The sequence below is a fragment of the Lipophrys pholis genome (assembly GCF_963383615.2).
Source record: "Lipophrys pholis genome assembly, chromosome: 20".
In the NCBI taxonomy this organism is placed as follows: Eukaryota; Metazoa; Chordata; class Actinopteri; order Blenniiformes; family Blenniidae; genus Lipophrys; species Lipophrys pholis.
In genome coordinates, this window is record NC_137648.1 from 24,753,016 (window position 1) to 24,759,015 (window position 6,000).

A 6,000-nucleotide genomic window follows, 5' to 3' on the forward strand; every position below is an offset into this window, starting at 1 on the left:
ATTCCAGGGGGCAAAGAAGGAAAATACACTTGTGACTGTTGTTTTTTAAGGGAAAAATTATAATTCAAGTTTCATGTTTGGAAAAAATAAAATTGTTCCTTTTGGTGCAGAAGATTGTAAAACTCTGTTTTTCCTCTCAAATAAAACTCAGGAATCGTTAGAAGAATTGATAAGGAATTGGACTGAAAAGCAGATTTGACAATGGCATTGATATTGATCAGATCTTATCAATTCCCATCCTTCCTAATCTACCTGTTTCTTCTCCTTTAAAAAAAGAACAAAAACAATCGATCAGAGAACCGATAAAGAATCGAATCGTTAAACAGAATTGAAACTGGAATCAGAAAGATCTTATCAATTCCTCATTGAGAGTAATGTGTTGTACTTAGCTTCCATTGTGAAGAACCCGTTTCTTAAATATTCATGAAAGTAAAAACTAGAAAATGTCTAATTCTAAAAATCTTTTGTTTGATTGCACACACACACACACACACACACACACACACACACACACACACACACACACACACACACACACACACACACACACACACACACACACACACACACACACACACACAGCCACTCGTGTACTTGTGTTCCTGCTGGTGTGTCTGGGATCAGGGTGGCGAGTCAGACTTGTGTCTGCATTCAGTCTGAGCCCAATGCCACCTTACACATACTCATTAACTCACATATCGCTGGATTAGGGATTATTAGGCAGGATCCTCACATGCTAAACAGTCCAGGGGGATTTTAAAACAGCATTGTAAAAATGAAAATAAATCATTTTATCGGTATTTTGTTTGTATTTGGTAATAATTTTTGTATTTTTTACGTCTTTCTGTATATTTTGGATATTTTTAATGGACATATTTGCCTCGTCTTCTGTACTTTAATCTCTGCCGTGTGTTCATTTTGTGTATTTTGTTACAGATATTGTATATTATTTTATAATGTTTTGTTATTATCAATTTGTTAGATTTGTTATTTTATCAGTTAATATTTCATTAGTAAGGATTTCTTTTATCACTTTTTTATCAACCTAACAATTAAAATCTGTATTTCTTCATTTGAACTTATTTTAAGTGACCTATTGCTTGTTATTAATATCAATACATTTGTCTATTTCATTTTTGCAGTTTTCTATGTTCTTCTTTATTTATTCAGACTGTCACGTTCTGCAGGAGTGGGGTCAGTATTTAGGAACCGGGTTTCCAGGCTCTCATCTCCAGGTCATGTTTCCCCCCGCGGTACTTTGACTCGGCCCCTCCAGCTTTCTGTGTGACCGTTTGTCTTTGGTGTTCTAAGATACTTGGAGTAATCTGTCTGTCTTCTACTGTCCTGTGCAGTCCCGGTGTGCTCCGCTCTGTCCTGCCCCTCTCCAGAGATTACCCGTCCGCTGGAACCATCACCTGAATAAACTCTTTTTTCCATCATACCTTCCTCGTCCTGTCGGCGCCTGAATCCTCCACACACCTCACCTGACCAGCCACCTTTACCTCTCCAATTAATTAATACCTCCAGTACTTGTGTTAAATTGTTTTTCCCAGGTTGTATTCTGTCAACATTTTCACATCTTCCTATACGAGTATTTAATACTTTTTTTTTTACTCCATTCTATTTCAATATGTGAATCTACTTTCCATTTTACTAACACTTTGCAGAAGAAATGATAAATGGTGAAAAATCATTGAAACTCTGACTTCGTCCATTGAAGAATAACTCTTAAGTAGAAAGGAACGTTTTTGTACCCGCCTCCTGCTGCCGACCGATACCCCCAAAAAACTGCCACTACTATATGTACTTTGACTTTTTTTAGTGTTTTGTTGTTTTTGTATTTCAGGCAAAAAGAATGTAAGTGTTCACATCTAACATAAAATGTGGAGTGGAACAGGAAAGACAGAAAACTCCAGTTTTGCCTGAAAGGGAGCGGGAAGAAGAAAACTTATTAAATCCCTCCTCCATTTTATATTAATATTTACTTTATGAATGTCACAGTAACATCTTCCATTTTTCTGTAAGTGTGGATTCAAAACTGAACGGCAATCATCAATACACATTATTTAATAAATCATACAGCAAGAGAAAATATAAGAATAAACAAGATAATACCAGCAATGGTAAGAAAACAAAATACCAGCAATGGTAATGAAACAAAATACCAGCAATGGTAAGAAAACAAAATACCAGCAATGGTAATAAAACAAAATACCAGCAATGGTAATAAAACAAAATACCAGCAATGGTAAGTAAACAAAAAAATAAAAAAAATAAACAAGAAAATACCAGCAATGGTAAAGAAACAAAAAAAAAACATAAAATAAAACAAAATACCAGCAATGGTAATAAAACAAAATACCAGCAATGGTAATAAAACAAAATACCAGCAATGGTAAGAAAACAAAAAAAAACATAAAATAAAACAAAATACCAGCAATGGTAAGAAAACAAAATACCAGCAATGGTAATAAAACAAAAAAATAAAATAAAATAAACAAGAAAATACCAGCAATGGTAATAAAAAAAAATACCAGCAATGGTAAGAAAACAAAATACCAGCAATGGTAAGAAAACAAAAAAAAACATAAAATAAAACAAAATACCAGCAATGGTAATAAAACAAAATACCAGCAATGGTAAGTAAACAAAAAAATAAAAAAATAAACAAGAAAATACCAGCAATGGTAATAAAATAAAATACCAGCAATGGTAAGTAAACAAAAAAATAAAATAAAATAAACAAGAAAATACCAGCAATGGTAAGAAAACAAAATACCAGCAATGGTAAGAAAACAAAATACCAGCAATGGTAAGAAAACAAATAAAAACATAAAATAAAACAAAATACCAGCAATGGTAATAAAACAAAATACCAGCAATGGTAAGTAAACAAAAAAAATAAAAAAATAAACAAGAAAATACCAGCAATGGTAATAAAATAAAATACCAGCAATGGTAAGTAAACAAAAAAATAAAATAAAATAAAATAAACAAGAAAATACCAGCAATGGTAATAAAACAAAATACCAGCAATGGTAAAGAAACAAAAAAAAAAACATAAAATAAAACAAAATACCAGCAATGGTAAGGAAACAAACAAAACATAAAATAAATAAGATCTATATCTATAATAGTAGTTAGAGTATTTATGTAAAATTCTAATTAAGACCCACCCTCTCTATGTTGGGACAAGGCCTGATGTTTATAATTTATATATATTTCCAAAAGAGTCACTCCTCAATCTGAGGCTTCAGACAACAACACATGGTGTTGCGGATTGTCTTAAAAACTCTCCGGATTGTCGTCCTCACTCTCTTGGACCGACTGGTGGAGGTCGATCGCAGAGGGACGTCTCCAGCTTCAGACGGTTCCTCAGAGGAACCAGAAGCTTCCTCCTCGACATCGACTCGCTGTTCTATGGTGGAAAGGACGGCGGCGATGTCAAGGAGGGTCCCCGAGAGCTGAGGACGGCCCAAGTTGGAGTCCTGGGGGTCCTGGGAGGGACCGTCGAGGGGCTCCTCACTGAGGGGGTCCTCATTGAGGGGGTCCTGAAAGGGACCGTCGAGGGGCTCATCACTGAGGGGGTCCTCATTGAGAGGGTCCTCATTGAGGGGGTCCTGAAAGGGACCATCAAGGGGCTCCTCATTGAGGGGGTCCTGAAAGGGTCCATCGAGGGGCTCCTCACTGAGGGGGTCCTCATTGAGAGAGTCCTCATTGAGGGGCTCCTCATTGAGGGGGTCCTGAGATAGACCGCCGAGGGGGTCCTCATTGAGGGGGTCCTCATCAAGGGGGTCCTGAGATGGACCATTGAGGGGCTCCTCCTTGAGGGGCTCCTCATTGAGGGGGTCTTGAGATGGACCGCCGAGGGGGTCCTCATTGAGGGGGTCCTCATCAAGGGGGTCCTGAGATGGACCATTGAGGGGATCCTCGTTGAGGGGGTCCTGAGGTGGACTGCCGAGGGGGTCCTCATTGAGGGGGTCCTGAGATGGACCGCCGAGGGGCTCCTCGTCAAGGGGGTCCTCATTGAGGGGGTCCTGAGATGGACTGTCGAGGGGCTCCTCATTGAGGGGCTCCTCGTCGAGGGGCTCCTCGTCGAGGGGGTCCTCATTGAGGGGGTCCTGAGATGGACCGTCGAGGGGCTCCTCATTGAGGGGGTCCTGGGAGGGACTGGTGAGGGGCTCGTCATCGAGGGGCACCTGGCTGAGGTAGGACCGGGTGATAAACGGGTGTTGAAGCGCTTCACCAGGGGTCAGTCGCTTCTCTCCCTCCAGATGTAAGAGCCCCTTAAGAAGGTGGACCAGCGCCCCCCTTTCCATCCACTGAGTGTAGTCCTCCACTGGATAGATCTGCAATGACAAACAAAGTCCGGTCAGCGGATCGGATCGGAGACGAGACACAGACCCCAGTTGCCCGTTTACACCACGGCGCCTCCCGGAGCCACTGGAGATGCAACTTTTCCAGAAAGAAAAGGCTCCGACTCCGTTGTCGTGTTGACGGACGAAAAAACAAAGCAACAAGGAACAACTTCAGCTTCCAGCAACTTTGAAACAAGAGCTCAATGTTTAGTTCAAACTTTTTCTTTTAGATCTTTAGAACAGTGAGGAGATCCACTGTTAAACTGTGTTGCTGCAGACCAAAACTAAAAATGCCTGAAAAGTTTCATGTATAAACATAAATATCCTGGTTAAATGAACCACCTTAATATTTGCTGTATTCCTAAATTACTGCAATTTCCGGACTATTAAGCGCACCTGAATATAAACTGCACCCACCGAATTTAATAAGAAAAAAAGGAAGGTGGAGTTTCGTGATGCGCCTGAACGCCTCACCCAAGTATCTGCGACCTTCAATGTTCAAAACGTGTGAAAAAAGCAGCAGCTTATAGTCCTGAAATTACGGTAATATCTCCTTTTTCTAGTTGTCCAAATAGTTGAAATGATTGACTTTGCCACCCATAAGAAATGTTCTGGAACTCTCCGAAGCATTTCTTTCAGAGATCAAGTTACATGAAAGTTGAATGTGGGACATTTAATGAGCTTTAAACTATAAAGAATGTACCAAATGTACTAAATAAATTGGATGTGAGAAAGTGAAGAAGACAGAAGCCGTGAGAGAGTACTGACATCCATGAGGTCATTCAGGCCGCCAGGGAACTCAAAACAGTCCTCCACCCTTCGTGCTGGGGTGGTGTTCACCGCAGAGTATTCGTCAGGAGTCTGCAGGAACACAAATATCACAACTGTTTGAGAAATGTTCCCAGTAAGAGTATTAAACCAAGTCCAAAAGGAACAGGTTACTTTACCATGAGGCGCCATCTTGGGCCTTCATCGCTGACCTCCTCCTTGATGAACATGGAGGTTGTATATAGTCCCTGAGACAGCTGGTGGTCTGATGGCTGCCCCAGGATCTGGACAACACTCCTCATCTGCAGGCAGAATCACAGACACATCAGCAGAGGTTCTTACACCTTCTTCTGGAAACACGCAGGAACAGGCAGACCTACCATCTGATAATTGCACTGAACGGGGAAGAGGTTGCCGCCGAGGTAGAGGAAGGCGAGGAGACACCCCACCCCCCACACATCCACCGCCTCGTTGAATGGGAGGCCGAGAGACACCTCGGGGGCTCTGAGGAGGAAACACAGGAGAGCTGAAGAGCTGACCAACATGGAGCCCGGTAGTGTGGATCAACACCAGGACGTGAACGTACCTGTACCCAATGGCCTGGACGATCATCCCGGGATAGGCGTCGCTGGTTGGAATCGCTTTGCCGAAATCCACGAGCTTCACTCTCAGCGGCCTCTCCTCTAAACGGACCAGCATGGCGTTATCCGGCTTGATGTCGCCGTGCAGGACCGCCAGTCCGTTTAGAGAGTCAAGGGCCACCAGGAGCTGCACAGAGACGTGTGAGAGGACAGGTCGGTGAGGACGCACTCACTGTTTCCTCTTACTGATCGGACAAAGAGATTATTGGAGACAATTAGACAAACCTGCTCTG